The following is a 16,237-nucleotide window of genomic DNA, read 5'->3' on the forward strand; positions in this document are numbered from 1 at the left end:
GAGGCTATCCTTTAGTAGCACTAACCACCTTTAGAAATATGGATCTGTTGCTACTTGCTCTTAACTATATTTAGTTGAAACACTAGGGATCTTTGCCTTCTGAAATACAGAGATGAAACTTTCCATGTGGTCCTCTGTCCTAAGGATACAGGCAATACTCAGACAGAACCTAAACAGAAATAAACGTCAAGGCTAATGAAGGACTAATCCCCATAGAACGTTTACCATACAGCATAATCTACAGGATATGGAAGGAAAGAGTGATTTCCAGTATTTGATCTTTAATGTTTTTTTTTTATTGTGCCAAGAGTTAAACTATGACAAGTTTAATATATTGCAACTAGCATTACCTAACATCATCTCATAAACCAGGATTTAAACAATTGAGCAGCAGTAGTCCAAGTTTCGATTGAATTGCTAGAGGCGTCATTAATCCATGGTGTAGGCCTAAAACAAGGCATTGTAGCTATGCCCTTAATGCAGGTTTATAATCCTCTATTCTCTAGCTTCAGCTTGAATGACATCTCTCAATGAGTATCTCGGTTTTTATTTTGTATAAGAAACACTATCAAAAAATATATAACCATCCATTTTCCAACCCGCTGAATCCAAATACAGGGTCACGGGGGTCTGCTGGAGCCAATCCCAGCCAACACAGGGCACAAGGCAGGGAACCAATCCTGGGCAGGGTGCCAACCCACCGCAGGACACGCACAAACACACCCACACACCAGGCACACACTAGGGCCAATTTAGAATCACCAATCCACCTAACCTGCATGTCTTTGGACTGTGGGAGGAAACCGGAGCGCCCGGAGGAAACCCACGCAGACATGGGGAGAACATGCAAACTCCACGCAGGGAGGACCCGGGAAGCGAACCCGGGCCTCCTAACTGCGAGGCAGCAGCGCTACCCACTGTGCCGCCAATATATAACCTTGCAAGATAAAAAAAAAAAATCACAAAGCAAGATTTTTTTTAAAATGGTGCATTTACCAATAACAGATATAGAAAGTGAAGAATTTGTTAGTAGTGCTGCTTTTCAAATCTAGAGTCCTAGGTCCAAAAACTGGCCTTGTCACCGTGTGAAGTTTGTAGGCTCTGCCAGTATCCATATGGGTGTTCTCAAAAAAAAGTTTTTTTTTTCAGATATTCAGTTTCTCTGCCCTAAATTGTCCTGCAGAGTAAGTGATAGCGAATATGGGCACCCTGAAATAAATTACCATTCTGTATAAGGCTGAGTCCTGACCGTTTGCAAGAATATGTTCTGGCCCCCAAGTGACTTTTTAATGGAATTAAAGAGAATGAATCAATGAAAGGTTTAGAAAGCAGAATTTAACAATATTTTCTATTTCCATTTGCCTAAATATTAATGTTTATATGATAAAAGATGCTAATGTTGAGCTTTTTAAAATATGTGCAAGAGTTTATTAGATATGAATTTAACATATTTGCTTGCACAAGGCATAGGTCACACAGTCAGGTAAGAATGAGAATATCTAAAATATAAATTTTGAAATGGAATAAAATTATTTTATGGTATTGAACTCATGTTAAGGAAACTGTTCTGCTTTACAAATCCTAGCTTTTAGCATGTTACTTTGAAAGTGATGAAGTTCAGAATTAATAGTTCAACTAACCCTTGAGCTCTTAAAATTAAGAGCGCAGCCTATATTATTAAAAATAAGATAGACTTGACAGTATTTTATGGTCATTAAACCAACAAACGAGTCCTTTGAGGAAAGAATGTACAAAAAATGAGAAGTGAAAAATCTCAAGAGCTCATTTAGTATGCAAATAATAATCGTGGCATACACTTATAAAACGTTGCCTTATGCACAAGCTAAGTTAAGTGACCAAGCAACAAAACAGTTTAAATTTGTAATGAAACTATATAAAATGAAATAATTGTAATTTGCTACACAAATGAAGTATTAGCAGGTTGTACATAAGTGAATGGATGTCCACCATTTATCGGAGGCAAGTTAGCCAGTTTCATGATATGGTGGAACAAAAACACAACAGTTAACACTGCTGCATCACAGTAGCAAAGAGAAGAGACTAATCACTAGCCGGGTTACGGTCTATGTAGAGCTTGCATGTTGTCCCCATGTTTACTAACATTTTCTCCTGGCAGGGCAGCTTTCACATGCATTCTATGAATTAATTTGTGACATTAAGTTAATTCTTTATACATTAACACAGTATGTATGTACAGTATTTGGGTGTGTGCATGCCTTGAAATATACAGGCTTCTCATCAAAGGCCGGATCCTATTTTGTGCTCAGTGCTGCTGCTGCTGCCTTCATTTCTTCTAACACAAAAATGGAAAAACAGGGTTCACATAATGGATGGAGATAAACTGTATAACATATGCTGTTACTAATATGACATATTTGTCAGCACATTAGGCACACTATAGGATTGCACCTGCTCTGATAATTACACCTTTTTCTGCCATCTTACAACTATGGAACATAATTAGGGTCCAAATCTACCTCTCCTCCAATGGGGCTATGTTATAATTATTAAGTAGACTCCTTTACCACCTTCTGAATAAATGACACTTCACTTTTCAAAAGTCCTCCTACAGAAGATACTACACAGATTACAAAAAGGACAAAATGTTACCGCAAGAATTCAAAGACCAATTTTAAAGAACCAAACACCTTTAGTCTGATTTCATGTATGATAGCATATTATCTTATTAACTCTGCTACTGATTTACACAGCAGCTAATTCCAAAGCCACAGATTACTTGACATTATTGCTTGCAGCTTAATTTAGATCAATGTATTCTTACAAAACACATTTCTACTTTTAAACCCAATGTACTATGTACACTCTCACAAAACTAGCATAAATGAAAGCACACAATTACTAGATGATGTCCCTAATTGCTCATTCTCTCCATTTGCTTCTATAATTATTGCTGTAATATGCCTTATCTACCTTACAGTCTCAGCATCCTGTACCATGGTGCTAGTATTGTTCTGAAAAAGGACCATTAATCACTTTCCTTTGATCCTATCTGAAGTGTAGAGTAAGATATTCAGGAATCGAGAGCTGAGCTTATCACCAGTTAAGATATTATGCAAAACATAAGAATTCTCTTACTTTCCAGTTTATATCACACAGGCCTATGCACACTGCTTTTTGGGCTCAACTTATTTCTTTGTGTTCTATTAAATGATATTAAGAAGGGGCCACATCCAGTAATCCATGTAATCCAGTAATCTATTAATTTTTGGAAGCTGATAGGGGCAATCATTGAATGCTTCTCAGAAGCAGAGGATTAATACAGCACTGTGCTGGAATTTTTTTAACCTGAACTATGAAGACCAACAAACCACAGCAGAAAAAAAAGAAAAAGCTTAATTGGAAAGAAAGCATGGAGAAAGATTGTCACAGTCTTGCAGAAGAAGAGATGCAGTCACGTTCAAGGTGATGGAAGATAAGTCGATGGATAAAATAATGTTTAGTTGTAGAATCTTGCGTAGTATCCTATGATTTGCACAAATTTTAATTGACTTTATCTGCAACAAATCAGGTCAGAAAATGTTTTAAGTTATTTATGTGGAAATGAAGCTGTTTGAGAAATGTACTGATGCTTTTGAAAGAAAAAAGAAAAACATATTTTAAGGCATTTGTTTGAGAGAAAAAACAAAGTATTTATATGACTTTTTTCTTGTCAATGATGTATGGAAACATCAGATTTTGGAAAGTAATGTATTTTCGAAAAGTGTTCAATATGTAGATAGAAAGATGATACACTCACCTGCAGTAATCCATATGTTGTATATGAGTACAAGGAAGTAATTCCATATATTGGACATGAAAAGCAATATAAAAAGTGAAGGGAAGAAGGACACAGAGCTTAAAGTGCCAGGAGTGCAATAAGTTAGGATATGATATAAAGCAGCATGGAGAAAAATTAGAATTTAATTTGTGCTGGAGTTAAAAGCATTGATTTAGAGAGTGCCCCCCTGCATTTTTAATAGAGTATAGATTAAAAGAGGAGGTGTAGAGGCATCAATACCAACAGAACAAGAGAAGGCAAGATGCAAATACAAGGGGAGTAGGAAAACAGAAATGGAAGAGATTAAAGATATGAAGAGAATAAGTGGGAGTGAGGTAAGTAAGAAATTCAAGGAGAACAGGAACAGGGTGAAGTAGAAAATGGAGCAGAAGAAAGTAAAGAGAAAGAGAAGAATATACAAATGAAAAAGAAGAGTTAGAAAGAGAGACAAAAGAGAGAAGAGAGACAAAGCATTATCCAGTGAGAGGCTGGAGAAGGAAGAGGATCAAGGTCAATCAAGGTTGAATACAAAGAGCAAAGTGAATATTTTGGAAAGAAAAGAAAAAATGAAAATGAAGGAGAAGTATGCAGGGCTTTAATGAGTGGAAACAAAGTCAATATAAAATGAAAGATTCTCAGTCAAATGAAAGGAACTGTGGATTGAAACAGAGGAAGTGAATAATAATAAAAAAAGAAAGTAGCAAGCCTAAAATTCACAATGAAAGTCAAGGAACAGAAATGGAGGATGGCTGCACACTTATATACAGAAACAAATGAAAAGAGTGATCTAAAATAATTCAAAAATATGATAAAATATGTTGAAAATATTCAATTATGGATTGAAAAAGCAGGTTATGGAATACACAGCAGAAAGAAGACAATTGCATATGAAGAGTTTGAGCAGGTAATGGATTTTGGAGTTGTCAAGGTATTTCCTACTGATTAAGAAATACTGTAGAGCTAAACCATGATGGATTTAAAGCACCATATTTGGTTTATAGTAATTTATAGACAAGGCATGGCAAAATTAAAAGGACTAGAAGAAAATATTTGGTAAAATCAAGTAAATTATTATGAAGAAGTCTATTTACACTACAAATGGAAATTTATTAAACAAAAAGACTGAAATCCTTAACAGAACGAAACTGATAAATTGCAAATTGGAATACAAAAGTTGATATGCTGGAATGTAACTTTTATTTATAAGATGGGTTGACATAGAGAAGAGAAGGAAATAAGGATTCATGAATAAAAAAGGGAGAATTTGGAAAATGACCAGTAAGGAATGTTTTAAGCAAGAAAACAATTGGGAATTAAATATTTGGGATGAATACTGTAAAAACAGATAAATAAATAGTAATGTAAATATAACAAACAGTAATTAAGTAATAGTAAAATTTATTTTGTTAATGTACATTAAGGAAAAGCCTTCTGTGAATTTTCTTTCCGTGAACTGGAGAGATGGTGGCACAGTGGTAGTGCTGCTGCCTCGCAGTTAGGAGACCTGGGTTTGCTTCCCGGGTCCTCCCTGCATGGAGTTTGCATGTTATCCCCGTGTCTGTGTGGGTCCAAAGACATGCAGGTTAGGTGCATTGGCGATTCTAAATTGTCCCTAGTGTGTGTGCGTGCCCTGCAGTGGGCTGGCACACTCCCCAGGTTTGTTTCCTGCCTTGCACCCTGTGTTGGCTGGGATTGGCTCCAGCAGGCCCCCATTACCCTGTAGTTAACATATAGCGGGTTGGATAATGTATGGATAGATGGAATTAGAGAGACTAAAGGAAACAAAGTTTAGGGTAAAAAATAAGTAAAAAATTGTGTTTGAAAATTTTGTTGTTCATGAATAATCCATGATTAGCATAGAAATCCAATAAGTGGTTCTACTCACAAGCCAAGCCCTGTCTGGAAGCGAAATATTGTCTTCAAAATAAATACATGTAAATAAGCAGTTAAAAAATACATCTTATTCATAAAATACCAATCTTTTGATCACAATATTTGGTTACCTTAAAGGTAAAAAAAAGTCAGTTTTTTATTTCAATCCTTATTTATCTCACTTATTTAAGTTGTTAATCAAGTCTCTCCTTGATACTTTCATTGTAGAATTGATTATTGTGAGCATATGCAGTTAAGGCCGATAAGCTATTAATGGGTTTGACAGGATGTGTAAGAATTGAAGAGAAAGAAAAGTTGTGAAAAAGTAAAGGAGAGTCTGTGTAGTGAAAGCCATGACCTACAGGGAAAGCTTTTTTGTGTGGTTAACCGTGAGATGATTGCCAGTGACACTTCAAATGGTTTAATTAAGAGAAGAGACATTTTGCCAATTGAATGAATTGTAATCAACCTGTCTCAGAAAAGTCTAATCACCTTAAGTTATCTTCATAGAGTGGTTACTGTCCCTTTTTATTGCTGTAAAAATAGACTCCTTTGTTTCCAACCTAATACAAAAAATAAAAAACAATGATAACAAGAAAATACAGTATAAAAGGTGGCACAGAACCAAAGTGGTTAGTTCTTCCGCCATATGAATCAAGCATCATGGGTTCAGATCTTTCTATTTGATTTTTTCTATTTGGACTTTGTATTATTTTTGCTCCACATTTCTGAATTAATTAATAATTAATTAATTTGCAATTCTTTTTTTGGCCATTTCTGTTTTGACTGTTGCCAGGATAGAATCCAGTCTCTTACAAACCTGAGTAGGATTAAGCGGGTTATGTTATGATACATTATTAAATTAGTTTGGCAACTACTAGGTATAGTAGGGATATCACTCATAACAAGAGTTCACTTTGAATGAAATGTAAAATTCCCTCATTAGCCACTCTAAATAACTAGACAGCATGATGAATCAGTGGATTATTTTCATACATCATTTTTAAAAGGAGAAATAACATTTGGAACATAGTTGAAAATGTTCCCTGTATTATTTTTTTATACTTTATGTAGTGCTTCTTGGATGGTAGAGTAGCCTGTTAGATAGCAGTGCTGCCTCACAGATGCAGGCACTCTAATATCAATTCCTTATCCAGTAAATTTCTGTGCCAACTCTTCATATTTCTTTTGGGTACTTTGTTAAATTCTCGCATTGCAGAGAAGAGTCCTTTCTGACTGGCCCTGACTTGTACCTGACACCGCTATCATAAATTTCAGTACTGCTTAAAACAATATTGGAGTAAAATAAGTTTTGAAAATGAATTGATTACTATATTATACAGATTTTCTTACAGTTTTTTTGGCATTACTGTGCCTAAATTGCATACCCAATAATAAATGGCTATTATTCTCCTAATATAATAAAGGACCTGAAAATGGCTGAAGAGTAGCGAGTATTACACTCCAATTTTTGAAAAGACATTCAGTGACATTTGATCGAGGGAACAGGATGTGGTGGAGATAGGGGTCCCCACATGAAACTGCGAATGGGTACATTGATGGTACTTGGTTGAAACTGGAAGTGCACTATTCAGAAAACTAATATAGGCAGATCCTGCAGCTATCAGCCCCCAGGTATGATAATTGATCCTTGCTTGAAATGTAAAACTGCACACTGCAATGGTTCAAAGTGATACTGTGAGCAATGCTTAAAAATCAAGGGTAGCATCCAGTCCCTCAGCAAACATGTCTCTCTCAATAGAATCAAAACTGTGATTGGAATCTGATTTAGGAACTTTATATTATGTACCAATAGTATTGTGGAACTTTTTGAGGACTTCCTCAACCATATTGTTTCTTTTTTTTCCCCTAGTACAAAAGAGAAGCTTGTGCGTAAAAATAATCTGCCACATACACAATTTTATTCCTGCTGTGACATGTAATATGAATGACCAATGATAGACAACTATACTTTATTTGAATGCTCTAAATGTCAGCTATCCAATGGTAATAAGCCTTTCACTGTATACGGCTGGATGTAGGTGGGATCTTTGATAAATGTACTGTAGATTCACTCTGTAGTGACGTGCTGCTTGTCTTGGCATATATGTGTGCAAATCGTCTATTTTACTGATGAATGACAGCAGACACCATGGAAACTTAAGAGTTACTTGAAAAAGGCACCTTTGGGTATGTAAAAATACTATTAACGCTTTGATTAACTTGTAGGTTTATTGCAACATACATAAACAACTTTGAAAATATGGTGGTGTCTTGTTTGTGTGTAAATGGTTAAAAAGCAAAAAAAGTCTTTAAAAGAATAATTTTGAAATAAAGAAAAAATGTACACTGTTTTTTCATTGTGTGATCTAGCATATGTAATGCTCACACAAATGATGTCTACGGGCAAGCAGATAAGCCTCCAAAGCAATAAGGGCAACATTATTTTGTTTGTACTACTGGAGGGCAAAGAATAGTGAGAATCCCAAGACTTAGTAAGTTTATAGTCTGATCAGGGAAAGCATTACATTTGATAGATAAATATACAGAAAGTGATAGAATGTAATGCTTCAATTTATTTTTCATAAAAAAAACTCAACTGATAGCAGAGTATGCCAATACATTTGAAAATTAATTAAAAATCCATAAAATAGTTTCCTTACATTTTTTGAAATGCTGAAAAGCTATTGTACAAAGAACAGCATGTAAGGAAATTCCCTTTGCAGCATTATTCTTTACATCTGTGAAGGTAAAGTTATACAAACAACGCTTACAACTCTTGGAAAAGTTACAAAAGACACCACCATTAAGTGCTTTTATGTCATTTAGTTGTGACTCCTCTGGAATCTAACTCCAAACAATACTTACATCTTCTTCTTCTTCTTGTAAAGTAAAAGCTTCAGAAAAGGTCACATTTTTTTCTGTTTAAAATGTCTTCTTGACTTCATTATATTAACTATTTTATACAATGAAAGTTTGCTTTATTTTCATATAGTTGCTTCTCTATTAAAGACAACTATATTGTATTATCCCTATGCTATCCCTCTGAATTGACATATTTTCCTTTTTTCAACTGAAACCCAGATATGTATTACTGAGCCAACTTTGATTATTTTATCCAGTATTTCATAATCCTTGCTAATTCTGAAAACTTAGGAAAAGCTTAATTTTCAACATTCATGTAAGTTGTATTTCATTTTCAAAAATAAACATTTATTTTGCACTGTTTATATTAGCTATGGATAACACCAGGCATTTTCAACACTTAGGACCCCTAAATGTTTTAATCAGGCTATGCAAATCTGCTTTGGTTCAGATGGGCGCACCACTGCGTGCAGGGTTTCTTGACTTTTAATTTCAAATATGAATACAGTGCAAGGAGTCTCACAAACTGATATGTCTAGATTGTTAAATCATTATTATTCCCATCTTTCAAACCTGTTTACCCAGAGCAAGTCCTGCCTTGCCCCCAACGCTTGAGATTTATACAATTCCACATATTGTGATATTTAAACTTTCATTCCTTACGCATACCATATGCATATATACAGGGGAAAGTATTTTAAGTTAAAGTTTTATAACAGATTTACACATTTTAAGCATCCCTGAACGTAAATTTGACCAACATTTTTAATAGGTTTTATAGGTGTCTGTATACCAGGATGTTAGCATATAAGCGTAATAACTAAAAAATGAATCAGTTAATCAAAGTGAAACTTAACAAAGCCTTTAGCATTGCAACATGATAGAAATTATTTTTTTTTGAGCAAAATTGCTCCGGTTGATATTTTGTCTTTCATAGATATCTTCTTATACCACAGGTGTACATACAGGAAAATATTTAAAAATCACAGCTTTATTTAGAGAAGGGCATATGCTTTTTTATATTCTTGTGTCATAAGATGAGCAAAATATGCATGACAGTCCTTTTGAATATGATTAAAGACTTTGTTTTATTTGCTTTGTACTAATCTTTTTTTCCTTCTTTTAGTATATAGATATTGTTTAACATGGTTAAAACTCTAATTACATCATTCTTCAGTGGCATATGTGTCAGCTCAACCTCAACTGAAAGTTATGTTGGATGTCTGGAGATGGTAGCCATTTTAACTTAAATATTTGCAAATTTACCATGACAGTGATTTACCAGTGCCATAGCATATCTTTATCCAGGAACCTGTGTAAGGGCTAGCACATCTCTGAGAGGCAGGGTATGAATTTCGACAAGACCATTGTACACCCTTTGCATGTGTGGGAGCTGGCATGTCTTTTATTGCCCATAACATCTCCAGATCTGGCTTGAGGTCCTCTGCTGAAAGCACATATTCCTGAAAAAAGACCTCTTTTAATTTAAACTGCAGCTTGTTTCTGCTCAGTCTCAGCTTCACTTCCCTGCATCAGTCCATGAGAGCAATTTTATTGGTGTTGTTGTCACAGGTGGACTCCTCCAGAGAATCTCTGCAACTTACCATTAGGATATGGCCCACGATTAGCTTGACACCTTGCAGTCCAGCTAGTAATTTATGTTGCTTTCTTTGATACACTTCTGGGGCTGTTGACACGGCCAAATGGTAGCTTGAGCCAGCACATTCTCCCCCACGGCATCCAGAATGTTGTAAAGAGGCTGCTTTATTTGTCTAATTTAATTTGCAGGAAGGTATCCTGGGCAACCAACGAGAAAAGAAGGGCTTTTCAGTACTTTATTCAATGTCTTTTCAAACAATGACCATGTTACTTATCCAATCTGTGGGTTCTGTCACAGGGACTAGATGGCCATCTTGTTAGTGTTTGTCCAGCTAAGCTTTAACGGCTACCCTGAGGGCAACTGGAACATTGTGTGGTGAGCATTGCATTTGTGTGACAGTCCAAACTAGGTCAAGTGCATTTCCCCAAGGAAAGGCTCTTGAAGGCTATTGAATATGTCATGGTATCTGCTGGTAAGTTGGTATTTGGTCAGTGTCCCTGTGATGTGGCCTTCTGTGTTATGGATTTTTTCTGGTAATGTGAACCAGGCCCAAACACCTGCACATTGAACTCGACAAAAGAAGATTCTGGGGTGCCTTGACTATTTAGAATTCTAGCCTGTGGCTGTGTACTCGTATCAATCACTGAGTTCAAAAAAGGCCCAATGACCTCCCTAGAATGTATTCTCAGTCTAGCCTGACTAGGTATCAGCTTTACATTGAGTGCCAGCTTATTTTTATCCAGTAAGCTCATGAAATTGCATGTTGCCCCTGAGTCCAGCTGGCAACGTTGCCGGGTGCCATGGAGCTGCAGGTTCATAAACCACTTTCTTCTTTGGGAGCTAGGTGACCCTATCATACTGGGAATGTAGCTCTTATGACAGATAGAGGGTGCTATCGCTCCCTTGAACCCTCGGACCAGACGCCAGACACCAGATAAAAGTCCAAAGATAAATATTTATTATAATAATAAAGTGCACAAAGCACCATCACTCCACACTACTCAATAATAAACAATAATCAATCACAATTCACAAATCCTCCACTCCCAGCAGCTCAGTCACCCTTCCTCCCAACTCGGCTCGCTCTTCTGGGGTTTCCCATAGTCCTTTATAGTCCTTGACCCGGAAGTGTTTTCTCTCTTTCTGTCCATGTGACTTTGCAACACTTCCACGTCTTCAACCCGGAAGTAAGTCATTGCCTCTGTCCCCTCGACTGGGAAGTACTTCCGGGTTATAAGGCAAATAGAAGTCCCTGGGCCTCCCTGCAGCATCCCCTGGCGGCACCCATGGTATCCAGCAGGGCTGTGCATTAAAACTCCAATGTCCATGAAGCCCTGCTGGAATTCTGGGCACCTCCAGGTGGCAGCACATCCACTTAACAGTTTGGGTTGCTGCTGGATGAAGTGTTGGAGAGGTCAACAGGGGACACTAACCCCATGGTCTTTGTGTGGATCCCAATGCCCTAATGTAGTGATGGGGAAACTGTGATGTAAAAATGGCACTGTCCTTCAGATGAGACATAAAACCGAGGTCCTGACTCTCTGTGGTCATTAAAGATCCCTAGGTATCCAACATGAAGAGCAGGCCATATCCCGATGGCTAGGCTGAATTGCCCTCTATGGCAAACTAATTTTTTCCCCATAATCATCCTTTGTCTCTAATTAGATAATTATCTCAATCACCCCTTAACCACCTAATGGCTAATGTATAGCAAGCATACTGGAGCAAAATGGCTGCCACTGCATCATCCAGGCCGATGCTGCACATTGATGGTGTTTGAAATTATTATTATATTTATTATTATTACTAATATTATTATTATTAGTAGTAGTAGTAGTATATAGGTATACGTGTGATAAACAGACCCAAACCTGATGTGAAAATAAACAAACTGCATAGAAATGGTAACTATAGCAAAAGAGCCCCGAAGTAAGTTAAAATATGACTTGCAAAGCTCTGCATTTCAATAAAGAATAGATATTTATAATAAGCATTCTTTAAATAGATCTTTTGCAAAGAAAATACACCAAGCTTGTTTTTCTAGCACATTTGTATATAATCATAATAATTCCCCAATTTATGGCTACTCAGATTTTTGCCTTATACAATACAATGATTGTGTGTCTCCTGTAATTACATTTTTAAAAATGATTATACAATCCTGCACTTTTCCTGGTGATGTAGCTTTGTCTTTTAAAGTTCATTATTTCCTACAATTTAAACACCATACAGAAGCCATGGTAACATAATCATTAAAATACTATTTGAAAAAACACAATCATTATTCCAATTGGCAGGAACAAATATGAATCTGTGCCAAAATATTCTCTATCACTGATCTAAGCCATCATCGTTATATACTAGACACATTTCCAAGTGACTGGTGTTGCTTTCAGTTGAGATTCTCAGCTAATGCTGCGTTAAAATAATTAACTCCCTTTAATCTAAACAGACATGTTTAGGCAGCATTAATTTAGTTAAAGTTTGGCATGTGTCCAGATCAAAGACTTCACATTTCATATACACAACATTTTGAAATATCACTAAGACAGCTTGTTTTTAACTCTACATTATGCAGAGCACTTTCTGAAACCATTCATTTTTTATTGTTTGTTATTGCACATTAAGTGTCATTTTGAAGACTAGAACATCTGTTGTTTAGAAGCCAGACCCTCCTTATTTTAATTGATTTTCACTTTACTTCCATTCACAATGAGATACAACAGAATTATACAGTAATGATGAATTTAGAATACATTCTTCATGTTGTGTGAAGAAAAAGCTTTCCAATCATGATGAAGCTATTTCAACTCTCTCTTCAGTGGTCTTTCAGTTAGAAGCATTAATATACCACAAATAGAACATTGCTATCAAGGTGCAAACATATAGTAGCTTCTGGAACTACACAAGTTTTCAACTGGTTTCCAAATAGCTTTAAATCATTGCTACACACTAACAAAACTCTGAGACTAAGATTCTAGAAAACCTGTCTAGTCTGCTGATGCATTTAAATGAGTTCAGCAGCTACAGTATGATACCCTTTGGCCAATATATAATATATTAGGAATATGCCAGGTACTGTTAATCCTAATATACATTTAGTGAAGCATTTCACATTCACCTTATGTAGCTCTCTTTAAATCCTCATTGTCAATATTTCCGAACATCGAAGGACCCACACATTTTCTTTTGGGTTTCTAAATACCTTTTTAAAAAGGGTGGCACTTTCTATTGTTATACTATTTTTCAGTCAAAATTGTTTTTACATTTTTAAGTTCATATTTTATCTGTCTTTATATATCTTTACTGACTTTGATCTGTGGCTGAACATGTCAACAGTACCCAAAAAGGAGATGCCTCATTAAGGTGTAAATTGTGTTTACTAATAGCAACCTGAATAAAATACTGACTGGTAATTAAAACATTCTAAGTCTCAAGTTGATATTTTCAAGTGCAAAAAATACATGAAAATAAAACTTGAATTCTATAGGTCTTCCGGAGTAAAAATAAAGAAGTTCCCATTGAACCCTGCCAGCCACTTCTAAGTTCTTCAAGAAACTTTATCGTTTTAGGAAAAAACATTACATTATCCTGCCAGCATAAAACAAATATAAAATATGTTCCTTGTCATGTACTAAGCTTTCATCAACTCAAAACTCATCTGTTCAGGAAGGCTTTTAGCTCTATTTGACTTTATTACCCTTCTCTCAGTTTACTTCTCTGTCAAGATGCTAATGTAACCTGTGTGTGTGTGCTAGACCATCAATTATGTTGTCTGTTTCTTTTTTTTTCAGAATTCACTGTCTTAATCTTCTTTATTTATTTATCTGGTTTGTACAATGCTATATACTGTATACGCTGCCATTCTTTATTATATTCTGTAAGTGCCTTGAGCATGGGAAAGGCGCTATATAAATAAAATGTATTATTATTATTATTAAACTGAACCTTGTATTCATTCGTGGAACTAAATCCTGAATTGACCAAACAGCCCATCAAAAAAAAGTCTTTTGCAACTTCTTCTAAAAGTGCCAGCTGTATAGTAGCTTGGCTAATCCAAAAACTATTCCCAACTCATAGGTGAATCACTTTTTCTGAAAAGTAGACTTGATAAAAAATATATACAAGCCTACACCCTCTTTAATCTACCACACAATCACTTACACAGGGATCCACATCAGGGCAACTAAAAGATAACAGTCAGTCCAAAAGCATCTATCTAGATACATCTGCAGTGCTAGAATACACAATGTTTAACATCTTATTGGCCTCCAAGTTATTAAATACAGATATCTTCATCATGTCAGTTTGGTAGCCTTATTACTGTAAAAGTGTTTTACTTCATTAAGCTGCATTAGTCTTTGGAATTAAATACATTAAAACTTACTGCATTTTGCCTTTACATTTTTTAATCCCTTTTTTATCCTTGCCTATATACTAAGACTTTTACTATAATAATTTGTATTGTTTTTATTTTATTTTTTTTCAATTTGAATGTTTATTTCTGTAAATATTCAACAAGAAAGCAGCAATGTGATATTTGTTTCTTCCTTCTGATCAGAAAACTTGCCACTTTCTACGAAGCACTGGCTCAAGCACAAACATTAATATGCACTAACCTGTATCAAGAGAAACTGGCAAAAAGGATGCAAGCAGTTGTACACTCATGCTTGGCACCGCTATTGAGCATCAGTCTAACTGAATATTCAGGGCATGGTCTCAATATCATTTTCTCTTGAGTAATTCTGATGGCAGCCTTAAACTGAAAGGTTTGCACTATGAAAAGACTTGGTCCCATTTGGCTTTATCACAACAGAAACAGAGGTGCAATCAATTTAGTCCTCTATGAAAAGACCACAGCAGCAAATGAAAGTCAAAAAAAGCAACATTAAATAAGCATGGAAAAACAAGATAAATAAAGGTAATGCCTTATCATGAGTCTTTATGTTTAATTTTAAATCAGTATTTTTTAACAAAGAGGATTAGAAACATGTTTGCAAGAAAGGAAAGCAGGGAGGGTAGCTTTACTGAGAAAAAAGATAATATTTACTATCCTTGTATCTAACAATTTTCCATTACTTCCAGGCCATTGCATTCTCTGTCTTCTCATCTAAAATAGGTAGCATGCTTTCTGTTTCCTGTTTTAACAGAAAGTACTATATAAAATTAAATTCTTTAAAATAATTCATTCATCATGGTCATTTGCTGTAGCCACAGTGAATATGGTGCCCTGATTTTGATGGTTTTGAAAACATCCTGCACTGAACTAATATTTGGATAAACTTTGTCATAAGCTGTACATTTTTTGACTTTTGAGCCTGAATTTTCGTTAGTATTTGACACTGGCGTACAGGTATTGGTCTGATTACTACTGCTAATTTGAATCTTAAAACTAAGTAGTTGGACTTTAAGCAGCAGTGATTCTCATTGAATACTTGCCTTCAAGTCACAATGTGACTCTAAACTAACCTGTTATTGTGATTTTCCATTTATCAAAACATTTTTAATATTGAGTTCCTTTGGATTATAAAAAGACTCTACAGAATATCACTATTCTTCATAGTAATAATAATGTAATTCAAATGGTAAGAGTAATGAAGAGTAGCCAGCACATTATTAAATTCATATAGTAAAGATACAAAAGCATTCCTACTCTATCCACAACCATAACATAAACTTTTCTCATATTTGAGGTTTTTGGGTGGCTAGATCACTGGGATCAAAGCTGGAACCAGTCCTAGACAGGGCACCTGTCCGTCATGTTCTGACTCAAGGCAAGACAGTAAAAATAAAAGAATGGGTTTAAAAGAAAAGACATGTCTGACCAATCATCAAAAAATAATCAGAATGCTAACCCAAAAATCAGAGTCTAGACCCAGAAAAAAATATTTTTTTGGAAAAACCAAAAAAGTCACTTACAGAAAATAACTACATGAAATCAAACAGAAAAACCTTATATTGAATGCTTTGGAAACCTTTGAGCCAACCTTTCTGCTAGCGCTACGGATGATATTACGAGTTGTGCAGAGCAGTTGGGATGTATCACCATAACATTGAGCAGTGCTAGCTCAACAAAAACACGGTGGCTACTATGCAAAAGA

Source organism: Erpetoichthys calabaricus, chromosome 4 (genome assembly GCF_900747795.2).
Source record: "Erpetoichthys calabaricus chromosome 4, fErpCal1.3, whole genome shotgun sequence".
NCBI classification, from domain to species: Eukaryota; Metazoa; Chordata; class Cladistia; order Polypteriformes; family Polypteridae; genus Erpetoichthys; species Erpetoichthys calabaricus.